Raw genomic sequence first — 12,792 nt, 5'->3', positions numbered from 1 at the left:
TTTAAACAGAAAAAGGGGAAATGATGGAGGAAGGTCATTGGCTAATAAAGAAACTGCCTTGGCCCATTTTATTGGTTAGAACATATGTGGGTGGAGTAAACAGAACAGAATGCTGGGAGGAAGAGGAAGTGAGCTCAGACTCGATAGCTATGCTCTCTGAGACACACGCGATGAAGTACCAACCCAGGATGGACATAGGCTGAAATCTTCCCGGTAAGGGCACCTTGGGTTGCTACACACATTATTAGAAATGGGCTAGTCCAGGTGTGAGAGTTAGCTGAGAAGAGGCTAGATATAATGGGCCAAGCAGTGTTTAAAAGAATACAATTTGTGTGTTGTTATTTCTGGTGTAAAGCTAGCCATGCAGGAGCCGGGCAGGATGAAAAGCAGGCCCTCAGCTCCTACTACATTATACAATAGAAAAGAAAAAGCATCTTCAACAAATGGTGCTGGCATACCTAGATGTCAACATGTAGAAGAAAGAAAATAGATTCATGCACAAAACTCAAGTCCAAATGGATTAAAGACCTCAACATAAATCTAACCACACTAAACCTGATATAAAAGAAAGTGGGAATTGGCCTTCAATGCATGGGCACAGGAGAACACTTCCAAATATAAAATCTGTAATACACACACACTGATAGCAACAATAAATAAATGGGACCTCCTTTAACTGAGAAACTTCTGTAAAGCAAATGATACAGTCAATAAGACAAAAAGGGAGCATACTGCCTGGGAAAAGATCTTTAGCAACTCACATCAGACAGAGGACTGATAAATGAGTGGAAGGGGAATATAAGGGGAGAAGGAGATAGGGGAGGAGAACCTGAGTGAATGGGATTGTCGAGATGGAGGCAGGGCAGAGATGAGAGAAAAAGAAAGATATATTTTGATTGAGAGAGCTACTATGGAGCTAGCAAGAAACCAAGCACTAGATTAAGTCCCAGAAATTCACAAGGACGACCCCAGTTAAGACCCTAAGCAACAGAGGAGAGTGTTCCCAAAATGGCCTTGCCCTGTACTCAGACTTTTGAATACCTTAAATATCACTATAGAGCCTTCATCCAGCAACTAGGCAGAAACCTCAGCATCAAAGGCAGAGACCCGCATTAAAACACTGGACTGAGCTCCCAAATTCCAGCTGAAGAGTAGGAGGAGTGACAGTATAAGCAAACAGGTCAAGAGTATGATGGGTACACCCACTGAAACAGTTTACATGAGCTAGTGGGACCTCACAACTCCAGCCGGACAGGGAAGGAAACAGCATTGGTCCAAACTAGTCTCTCTTAATGTGAGTGAAAATTGTATAGCTGGGGCAAACTGTGGGGCTACTGGCTGTGGCACCAGGATTCATCCCTACTGATTGTACTGGATTTTTTGGAACCTATTCTCTTTGGATGGACACCTTTCTCAACCTAGATATAGTAAAAAAGAGGGCTTTGGATCTTCCCCCAAAGCAATGTGCTTTACCCGCTTTGAGTAATGAATGGGTGTGAGGTGGGGATAGGTTGAGGGCATGGGAAGAGGGTGTAGGAACTGGGATTGGTATGTAAAATGAAAAAAAATAGTTTGTTTTCTTATAAAAAGAGTTAAGGGTGACCTCATTGTGGCTGTGTATATCTTCTGCAATTTATGTTGTTTATATTTTATTTTATATGCTGTATGATACGATGGCATAGAGTTCAGGAATATCGACTAAGTTGACAAAAAATTCAAGGATGAGATCCCCATAAAGTCGGAAGTTAAATTCATGTGGTAAAGTTTGGGAAACCTTCCAAAAGCAATTTATAAATTTGGTCTTCTAAATCTTTAATTTTTTAAAAAAACTATTGTTAGTTTTGGATTTTTTTGACTCAATTTGAATTGCATCTATATTCAAAGAGGAATAATAATTACTAACATCCTTAGTATTTTCACCATTTATATTTTTTACAGTGAATATTCATAGTAGTCCTGGTCATAAAATTATGATTATTCTAGTTTTACAGATTTAAAAGTCTGAGCCATAGGAATATGACATGCCCAAGATAGAATTTAGAAGTCATCATAATTTGCTTCCAGGATTTTCAACACATAGAGAAGGTACCTCAAACCTCATGGTAGTATAATTTTCCTTTTTCCTAAGGATGTTTTTTTCATTGAATTTGATTTTCAAGACTTTCACTTCCCATATCCTAAGGAATATTTTTTAAGTGTCTCAAGATGTAGTTACAGAAATCACTGTCAAAAAATCCAAGATAGGAAATAAGAATTATGTCCATTTTTCAACATTAATAATTGAACACTGATGAGATTTTCATGTGTAAATCTATACGTAAGCAACCAATTGACCTTCATCATGTGTTTTACCCTACTATTTACCTATCAGATTTTGAAGACACTGCTGGATATTTGTTCTAATTTTTCTCTCTTTATGTATTAGTTAAAATATTGCTTTGAATACACACCTTCCTTCAGTCTAGTAACAGTTTCACAGTATCTTGGAAATATGATACCCATTACTCTGTAAATTTGATATTCTCTTCCCTGTGGAAAGGAAGCTTTATAAGTGGAGAATTAAAGTTGGCACATATCTGATTCCACAGTAACTTGGATGATTTTTATTTCTGATTGGAAAATACATATTTATTCACTATTAAATATTATAGACTATATAGTATCCTTTTGGGGAGTTTTTATACAAATAATATTCCACTGAAGATAGATTTTCCCCATAAACATATTTGGATGATCATGATGCTCTGCCATGGGTTTTAGTAGGAACCACCCAGGTTCAAAACGTTTAAATTGAAATCCAATATATAGCTAGGGATAAAAAAATAATTTATAAACAATGGTAATCAACATAAAGTTAGTATGTAAATATATGTGCTTTTATTTGAGACTTATTATTTCAAGAAAGATGAACTCTTTGACAGTATTCTATTATACACAAAAATTCAAGGTAGTTATTCAAATATGCTCATACTTAAGGCCCAGTGCCTTAGCATATGAGGATAATTTGTTCTTTCTCCAAAGAAAGTATTCTGTACATCCAAGAAATACTTGTCATTGAGTGAATTATAAGTGGGATTTGCAAACTCAGAATTTATTGACAACCCAGAATTAAAGAACTCTTAAGTATCTCTCTGTTTTTACAAATGACTGCAGAAAATTTTAGAAAATTCTTATGTAAAGGACTCTCCCCTCAGGTCTTGTGATGTTTTGACTCTTAACATGTTTTTCCTTTGGAGGAAAGGTATCTGTGTGTATTGACAGAGATTTCTGTCCTGCCTAGTCCTGCAGTCATTCAGTCCCAAAGAAACACACAGAGGTCTACATTAGTTATAAACTGGTTGGGCTATTAGCTCAGGCTTCTTATTAACTCTTACATCTTACATTAACCCATAATTCTTCTCTGTGTTATTTATGTGGCTTGGTACCTTTATCAGTGAGGTGTTCTCATCTTGCTTCCTTTGTATCTGAGTGACACCTGCAGACTCAGCTTTTCTTCTTCCCAGAAGTCTCCTATTCTGGTTGCCCCACCTAGATTTCCTGCCTGGCTACTGGCCAATTAGCATTTATTAAACTAGTACAATGTACAAAACTTTACAGGGTATATAAAACCATTGTCCTACAGCATTTGTGTAGATATTAATCATGAATGAACAACTTATCTTTGAATTAATTATATAATTATATATATTAAAATGTATATGTTCTTATTTGTAGTTATTTTTTATTTGAACTAGTTTATTATAAGGAAAAGTGTGTGTCTTAATGTTGTTTGCAAGAAACTATGCTCACAGTTTTGTGATAAGCTGCTGTGAACTTCATGTGGACTTTTCAGGATAACCTGGTTATTATTTAAGTGTTTTCACAAGTTATATCAAGAAAGAACAACCAGAAAGTAAGTTTACTTTGGTGTTTTAAAGTTACATCATGGGTGCAGGTACATTTTAGAGAGAAAGAGCTCCCTGTTCCTTACTTGTAATTCTTCATATGGAGGTTGTAAGAACAAATATCTTTTGATATAAAATTATTTTTCCACACATTGAATGATTCTCAATGTCAAATAAAACCTTTTATTTCAGCAATTTCTTTAAAAATGTCAGAATATTTACTATAGAAATATCTATAAAGGTATATATGTGCAGGAAATTGACAACTAAATGACCAATAATTTCTTGCTTTCCCTCAACTGTGTAGAGATAATTCAATGAAGAATAACATTAATGATGACTATCATAAAAAGGAAAATTATTTGAGGATAAGATAAACTATACACTTTTGTGTAAGGTTCCAAGGTACAATAGGACCACAGGGGAAAACCGGGCATCTGGTGAAAGCCTTTTGCCTACAATTTGCGGAATGGGAAATAATCCTTTGTGGTTTATGTAAAGCAATGTCACTTTATCAAATCTCTCACTTCTCAAAGATTTTAGAGACAGTATTTGGTTAAAAATAGAGCAAGTAAGTGTGTCTAAACAGAAAAGTTTAAAATATTAACTAAATTCAAATTTAAATGAATTATTTAGACAGATTTGTGAAAGATACTTCCTTAAGCATTGACTGAAACTTTGCATATAATACTTAGATTCTCTTAAGTAAGGTAGCTATAACAAACTCTGTAAAACACAGACTCTTGTGCATAGTACAAGTTAATGCTTAATGTTATCAAACATTTTATTCCCAGACATTCCTTGCTAATGCACCTCTTATAACCCTTACAAAATAACTTTCATATTCTGTAAATCATCCTCCATGCTTTTACAGCAACTTTAGGCAAGAGGATTCTATAAGCTCTGGAAAAGTTTTAGGAAGACATCTTATATTTTTATATACATAAAACTATCTGTTGGAATATAAAAAGGGCTCCTGAATTATCTGCCTACATAGGAGTTGTATATAGTTTTGAACCATATTCAGTGCACAAACTGAGAAACAATATTATCACATTTTTGTCCTCCTACTTTATTCTAGGTAAGACAACTCTTCCATAAGCTCTTCTTTTCTTGTTGCAACTCCTTCAAATGCTGCTGGTTTTTGCTCCTATCTGTCCTCCAACCACTGTAGTAGAGGCCCACTGACTGCTGACATCTGACTGCACAAATTCTTGGTAAACCCCTAGCCATTATGGATTTTGGTTACTGAGTCCAGATGTGTAAGGCTATGAATCCTTCTATATGCATCCTGTTCTTCCTGACATAGGATCTTTGGCAGTTCTACTGCTGATTCAAGGCATACCTTCCCAATAGTGATATGAAGTACAATATGGATTGGGATTTCAATTCTCTCATACTCTGAGCTTTTTTGTGCTTGTATGGATTGGAAGCAAGTGTAGAGTACCCCACCAGTCTTTGTGTTTTTGTCTTCTATGAAACAGGAAAAAATAAGTCCTACAAAGCCTTGATCCATCATTTGGTACATGGCTTGTGTATGAACATCAACATGGGAAGGCCAAACGGTTATGTGAGGGTGAGAATGATACCAGCCAACAACTCTCATGGGACTACCTGTTAGTTCAGCCAACCTTTCTGCTTCTGTTGAGGCTGCAGACAGCTGTTCTGGAGAAATTTCTACACGGTCCTTTCTCTTGTCAGAATGTCGCAAGATAATAACAGAATGGATGTGAACAATTCTGATGGTATCCATCTTTTCTGCAACTGTGTGCATTTCAGTTCCAGTGTATGTAAATTTGTAGTCACTCGTTATGTCATCATTCAACTCCCCTATGCATAGGCCCATTACCTCCTCCTTTTCAGTGCTCAGAGCATGGTTGAAACAAACTAGAAAAGCCTCAGACTCAAGATGAACTGCTTGCACAGCTTGCATCACCTGCACCGCCATCTTTGTCGGTTCCACTCCGATCAGTAACAAACTTAACAGGAAATTTTGTATATTCCATTTATGTCAATGCATTTGCTATGTCTAAAGGATCTAGGTAATGTTTTGACCATTAATATATATTTCAATTGGTTTACATAGTAGACCCCTATAAAGTATACAATTGGAATATATCACACGAGATTAGATTTTCTTTCAATAATGTAAATAGTTCTATATTGAAGAATAATCCTCTGGACACTGTGAATATGTATTAATCTCATTGGGTAATAAAAAGCTGACTAGCAGGTGGTCAGGCAGCAAGTATAGATGAGACAGCCAGCCACAGAGGATACTAGAATAAAGACGAGCAGTGTCAGGGGAGGCAACAATGATCACATGACAAAGCATAGATGAGAAATGTGAGTTAATTTAAATGTAATAGTTAGCTAATATCATGCTAGGCTTGAGCTATTGGCTAGGCATTTATAAGTAGTATCAAGCCTCTGTGTTGGTAATTTGGGAGTTGCTGGCTGGACAGGAAACTCCACTAACATATCTATAGTTTTCCCACAGTGTCTAACTAATTCAGTACAACGTCATGATAAAACTGATTCACTTTACTCATTTATGAGAAAGAAGCTGTCTAAAAATGATATCCTCTTCCTGTAGGTATGCTGCTATGTTAAAACTTTAAAACCTTCACCCAGAGCCAGGAAGCATCACAATGAGATACAAATCAAATCAGTTAAGGTCTCTTGCAAAAAAAAGTGAATGTGGTAATCTTTAGGCTCCCTCCTCTTTTGATAGATGAAAATAGAATACTTGCAGCACTCTAAACTGTCCTTAAGAGTATTCCTTGAATTGTTTATGTTCAACTCCTTCCTTATGCTTTCAAGAGGCTCAGTATCACTCTCACTATTCTTGGAATTTAACCACATTCATTTGAATTATGGCATTTTTAAAGATACATCATTCTTTTTATACTAAACATACTAAAGTAAATGTCATATTCTATAATTTCTGATGATTTATCAGATCTTGCCTTCTTAATATTCACAGCAAAAGTTTCACTCTCCAGATAATTGGGATTATAGACAGAAACTAAACTTAATTAATAGAAGTTATTAGAATCACCATTCAGGGTAAGGGTAGGTTATAAAGCATTATTGGGTAACTAACTAGATACTAACAAATGTGTAGGCCAATGTACATGGCTCTCTTCCATTAAAACCAGCAGTTTATAGAACCAGGAAATGAAGCTGCACAATATTGATTGCTGTTCAGAAGAAAGTAATCTGACTGTCTCTGGGCTTAGATGGTGACATGACATTCTGAACTGCCTGGAAGGTTTTAAGACTACTATCTAGGTAAATGCATTTGGGTAAAGAACAAACACCATTGTCACCTTTCTTTGGTGTACTGACGTAACATGAACAATTTTTAAATTGCAAAAGAAACCACTATTTGTTATTCCTTTCAGATATGATTGTGGATGTTGGACTTGTTTTTAAATATTAGTTTCCTTGAGTGTAATAGAAATAAGGCATGATTGGTCACTAGATACATTTGTCTCATTGATCAACTTATAAGAAGCTATTTAAAAATTAAGTCTGGGGAGAAGTATTGTAAATGAAAATTTCTCTTTTTCCTTCTGTTTAAAACCATTCTATTATAGTATTATTTAATATTAAAATTGTATGGCTACAGATACAATTTAAAGATAAAAAATTAATCTACATCTGCTTATAAACTACATATACAGAAAAATATTCTTCAGGGAACTTGTCCCAGAAATGTCAAGAAACAATATAAAGCTTACCTAAAAAATACAATTCCAGAGTGTTTCCCTTAACCATTGTTCTTTAGTCATTGTCCAGGCTCACCTTTTAAGTATGCTTCACATTATCCTTTAACAATCTGTAACTATCTGTTCTCTGCAATGTAGACTGTGTGGCTTGTGTGAATTCATTTGATGGAGATCTCAAGAACCTAGGTCACACAGGAGACCAAAATGTGATCCTAGTAGATTCCCCACTAAATCAAAAAGGAACATTTCACTGAACTCACCAAGGTATGCTTAAAATCACCTGTAATTTAAGGAAAATTTTATTTCAAGAATGAAATAATAAGACATTATGGCTCTTTTCACTAATAGAAATCTTGAGAGTCATATTAGAATTGTAAAATTTTATTAGGGAATTCAAGGTTCCCTCTTGAGCTTCTAGTTTCAATAATTAAAGATTTTAAGAATGGGATTAAAAATAAGACTTGAGAACAACTTTATTAGAGTTTAAAAGAAACATATCAGGGAAGCAGGCGGCAAATCTTAGCAGCTTCCTGGAGAAGGAAGATGGAGAAGAGAATGTGTAAAAGGCATGCCATCTGAGACAAGTTGGAAGCCATATTGTGGGGAGGGTAACTTCTGAGAAAGCCTAAGAAGGTTGAAAGTACCAGAAAAAAAAAACATTCTTAGACTCTAACTAGTATCTGAAAGAGAGAAAATAAGAGAAGGAAAAATAATTATATCTTTCTGAGAAGATGCAGAAATATACCATCAGAAACTACTAATAGCTAAATGGGAGTAAGATAAAAATAAATTATCTCATACAAGGAATAGCTTTCCTTCCTATCTCTTTAACATGGCTTAAGTTGAGCACACATGCCCTACTGATAATATTATCTTCTAGAGTGACATGCCCTTAGTCAGGTCATTGACCAAGATGAACTGGATTTTTAGGTCTTGACCCAGGACAGACATGCCTTTCTTTTAAAAAACAGGCAAGGTTTTTCTTAATGGGCCTTTGCTACTTTGACATTCTTCTCTCAATGGAGTTCTAAATTTTGGAAAAAGAATAAATTGCTTGTGCCCTTATTCACCAAATATACAATAGTTACATTTAAAAAAATGGCTCTTCTGTTTGACATTTTAGTTCATAGAACTAACTCACCAATTAATTTGTCCATTGCAGCAGTTTTAATAGCTCTTCAGTGAAGCTTATAGATTGATTTATTTTTCAATGAAGTTTAGAGTTAATGAGGTAAATGTTAGGAAAAATGTGTCTGTCAAATTGAGTGTTTGGTCTGATTTTAGCTTGTTCTGCTATTTTAGAAATTTTGTGTAGGCTGCTATGCAGAAAATTCATTGATTTCTCTTGGAAAGCTATTTCTAACTTCTGCTCTGAGACTGAATATTTAGTAATGCAAAATAAAGCATAAAATATGTGATAAAATTAATTAAATGTTTGTATTTTAAATGTAAATCACTGAGAGCTAATATAAAGAATCATTTTCATATAACCATTGAGTTTCTTTTTTTTTTTTTGAATTTTAGAGACAGGGTTTCTCCGTAGCTTTTTGGTTCCTGTCCTGGAACTAGCTCTTGTAGACCAGGCTGGCCTCGAGCTCACAGAGATCCGCCTGCCTCTGACTCCCGAGTGCTGGGATTAAAGGCATGCGCCAACCATTGAGTTTCTTAAATAGGTTTTTTAAATTTACCTTTCAAATAGGTTTTGTGCTATATTTGGAGATTAAAGATTTGTTAGAAACCAGAGATTTACAAGTAAGATGTCCAATATCCATAATGAAATCCACATGAAACTGTTAATCAGAATGAATATTTTTATGAGCAAGCATCTCCTGACCAGATTATTGGGGCAGGATGACAGGCTTGAGCCTTGAAATGGAAGAGCCTTAATAAGATAATTAGGGAAAATGGAACATCATACCTGAGACAGAATAAAGGACTTTGATTTAAAAAAATGTTTCCTTCCAAAACCTGGAGAAGCACTTTATTAAGAAAGAAAGCGTGATATGAGATAATGGGAGAAAGCCCTATGATTACTTAAAGTGTTAGGTCTCAAACCCAGGAGAAGGCTCACTCAGTATGGGTGAATCCTCCAGCAGGTCTCACCCAGCCCCCTACCCAAAACCTTTTCCTCCCAGGGATTGGGTCTCTGTGTCCCTTTCCCCATCCTCTGATCTGTATGTAATCTCAGCCATTTTAGCTAAGCAGGTTTCTTGGTCTCATTGCCCAGGCCCTCTCTCCTGGTGAGCTGGTTCTCTTTCACTCTTCTTCCCCCTCTGTTATCCCATGATACTGTTTAGTCTGCTGGCCATGTTCACCCTGAACTCTTCTCTCTATCTGTTCTTGTCCCTTATATGATCAATAAAAATCTTCTCCATAATCCCATTCAGTTTGGACACTTCCACATGCCTCTGGTCTAACTATTCCTCATATCTATAATAAAATACCCTTAAAATACTTTAAAATGGTCATATCCTAATTTTCATTCATCATGGAAGGAAGCTGTCTGCATATATTAATCAACTGGAAAAAATTTTCCATAATACGTAAAATTTGGAATATTGCAGATCACGTTGTTTAATTATAACTTTGGGACTATCTTGAGCTAATACAGAAAAGGGATTCTTGACATACTTTTTATTTCAGTCCTAACATCCTGATAAACAAATATCTTTGAAATGTACTAAATCAATAAAACCTCCTTCTCCACTGAAGGACTAAGAATACTATGAGAAAACATATGAGGCCTGTCTACAAGTGGCTTCATTGATTTGTCCACCAATACATTTTAGATTTGCCTTTATTTATGACTTTCTTTGTTCTCTTAATAAAAAAAAAACTTCATGAGAGCGCTTCCATGTTGGAATATAGAAGCTAGAGAAATCAACTCAATATTAATTAGGTCATGGCAACTCAAATTTGACTCCAGGTTAAACCATTTTCCCTTTGATGGGAGAATTGTGTTTTTTAAAAGTATAAACAACACACACTGCAATGACAAAACTGATAGAGGAAGTTTCCAGATAAAGGTGTTGTGCTAAAAAGTCAACAGAACAATGACTAGTGGTCCTACCATCCTCCAAAGCTTGTTCTGGATCTTTCCATCATAGACAACTCAATGGAAATTTTAGCTCAGCCAAAATGTGAAAGGTTTTTCCATCTGAAGCAAAATGTAGAGACTAGAGAAGAGAACTAAAACTGATTGTAAAATTGTGTAGACACAGATTGCAAAGTTAACTAGGGATGAATAAAATCTGACACCATTAAAGGAACAAAATAAGGCTTGACCCTCAAGGAACTGCAATTTTAAATATTATGACAAACAACTGAAAACAATCACAATGAATAAATCCAGCACCAAGTCACTACAATGGAAGCAATAAATGTTTGTTTTCTTGCTATACAAGTACATAGTCATAACATGATCATTTAAAAAACATAAAATGGCAACTGTGATTATGAAGCTATGAAATGAAAATAAAAATATAACATGAGGACTAAGCAGAAAATAAATTCCTGGATCAATATATCTTCTTAGTCTTGGCTTAGTGATTAGGAATTTTGTTGGTTGCTGGTGACAGTCCTGAATTTAATAACTAAAACATACTTAAACACATGCTTAGTTTTCTCAGATTATGAACAATGTTCATGTATCTGAGTGCTGGTAGTATAACAACAGTACCCAAATGATCCTTTGGGGTTCTTGTTTCATAAAAGAGTCTGTGAGACATTCTGCAAGAAACAGAAGAAAGTGACTGAATTGTCTTTGAAATTTCCTGCTTCATGAAAAAGTCTGCTCAATACTATGGGCCTGTAGGCTGAAGATGGATGCCCCAATGGTAAAAAAAGAACTTTGAGTGACTGTCCAGGCAGTGAGATGTCTCTATCATTTCTAGAGTTTTGGAAGTTGCTTACAATGCACTTCCTGTTTACTTTGGTAATATTATATGCTTCTGGATTCTTTGATTGAGTTAAAGAGTGGTTAGTTATAGTTATAGTATTCCTTTGTTATGATAAAAGATAAAATAGATATAAATATTATAACTGTAATTCTTGCTTGATAACTGTTTGGTTATATGTAATTTTACTATGTTAAAGTTAAAGCCTTTCCTTTTTGTTTCAATACAAAAGAAAGTTTAGCCACCCTACAGGAATTATCCAAGTCTTCAGCATCACATGGGCACTACTAAGACAGCCCACATTATGAACAGAACAACTACAGTGTTTTCAGCTTCTCCAGTCAGCCATTGTTGGACTAAATAGCTCACATCACATAAGGCAATCTAACAAATGCCCTTTGTAATATGTACCCATTCTATTGGATTTGTTCCTCTACTTAACATTGACTAATACATCCTCCAACTTTTATTACTCTGAAGGTTTTTTAACTATGTTTGTAGTATTTTTGGATTAAGTTGCACTTTGTTTCTAGCAGTAGACATTGTGTTTTTTGTCAATGTCTGAGGAATTTTTCAAAATTCTTCTACAATCAATAAAATCTCAGGAGTTAGATATTAGTGTAAAAACCTGACAGATCAACGGAGCAGCACAGAATCAACCAGCTGTCCTCCTCTCCACACTACTCAGATCAAGAAGACAATGAAAAAACTCTAAGTCTCTCCCTTCTACTTCTTGTTTTCTTCCCTATCTATATTCCTGGCTTCTCTATTGCTAATTCTGTTCAACTAGTTGCTGTTTCAACCCTCTGTTTCAATGTTAACTTTAGTAACACAGTCTAAGAATGTCATAGTAGATCAAATATCCCACAACAAATGTCTATATAATCTTTTATCTGCAAGCTTGTCATTCAAAAGGCTAGGCATGCACCCATAGTTTTACTGTATTACAGTGTGTTCAACTACTTGAATGTGCAAATCTCACTTCATTTTCAGTTAAAAAAATGCTAACAATACACAGTAGGTGGATAATTCATTAAGTAGACAATTAAATGTGAATTTAGTTCAAAAATTAATACTAATAATTTAGATGATTCCTGGAAAATAACCAAATTGAATTTTGTCATCTTAAGCATTTTTTCTTATTTTACAAAAGTAACCCAGAATCTCATGGTTGATTATGTTGCAGTGAGGTGCATCAGTATTTTTACCACTGTTTATGTTTTATTCACCATTTTGACATTTCAGTCAGTAAATTCAGTGCCTTTTTGCCATTTATCT

The 12,792-nt window shown here is 35.0% G+C and overlaps 1 pseudogene; it reads right to left on the bottom strand.

Moving 5' to 3' along the window:
- Positions 1–4,956: 4,956 nt before the first annotated feature.
- Positions 4,957–5,841, bottom strand: LOC101990259 (annotated as a pseudogene).
- Positions 5,842–12,792: the final 6,951 nt, after the last annotated feature.

This window comes from Microtus ochrogaster, chromosome X, assembly GCF_000317375.1.
Source record: "Microtus ochrogaster isolate Prairie Vole_2 chromosome X, MicOch1.0, whole genome shotgun sequence".
Classification (NCBI taxonomy): Eukaryota; Metazoa; Chordata; class Mammalia; order Rodentia; family Cricetidae; genus Microtus; species Microtus ochrogaster.
The sequence above is the reverse complement of the archived record's forward strand: the minus strand, read 5'-3'. Positions and strand labels throughout refer to the sequence as shown.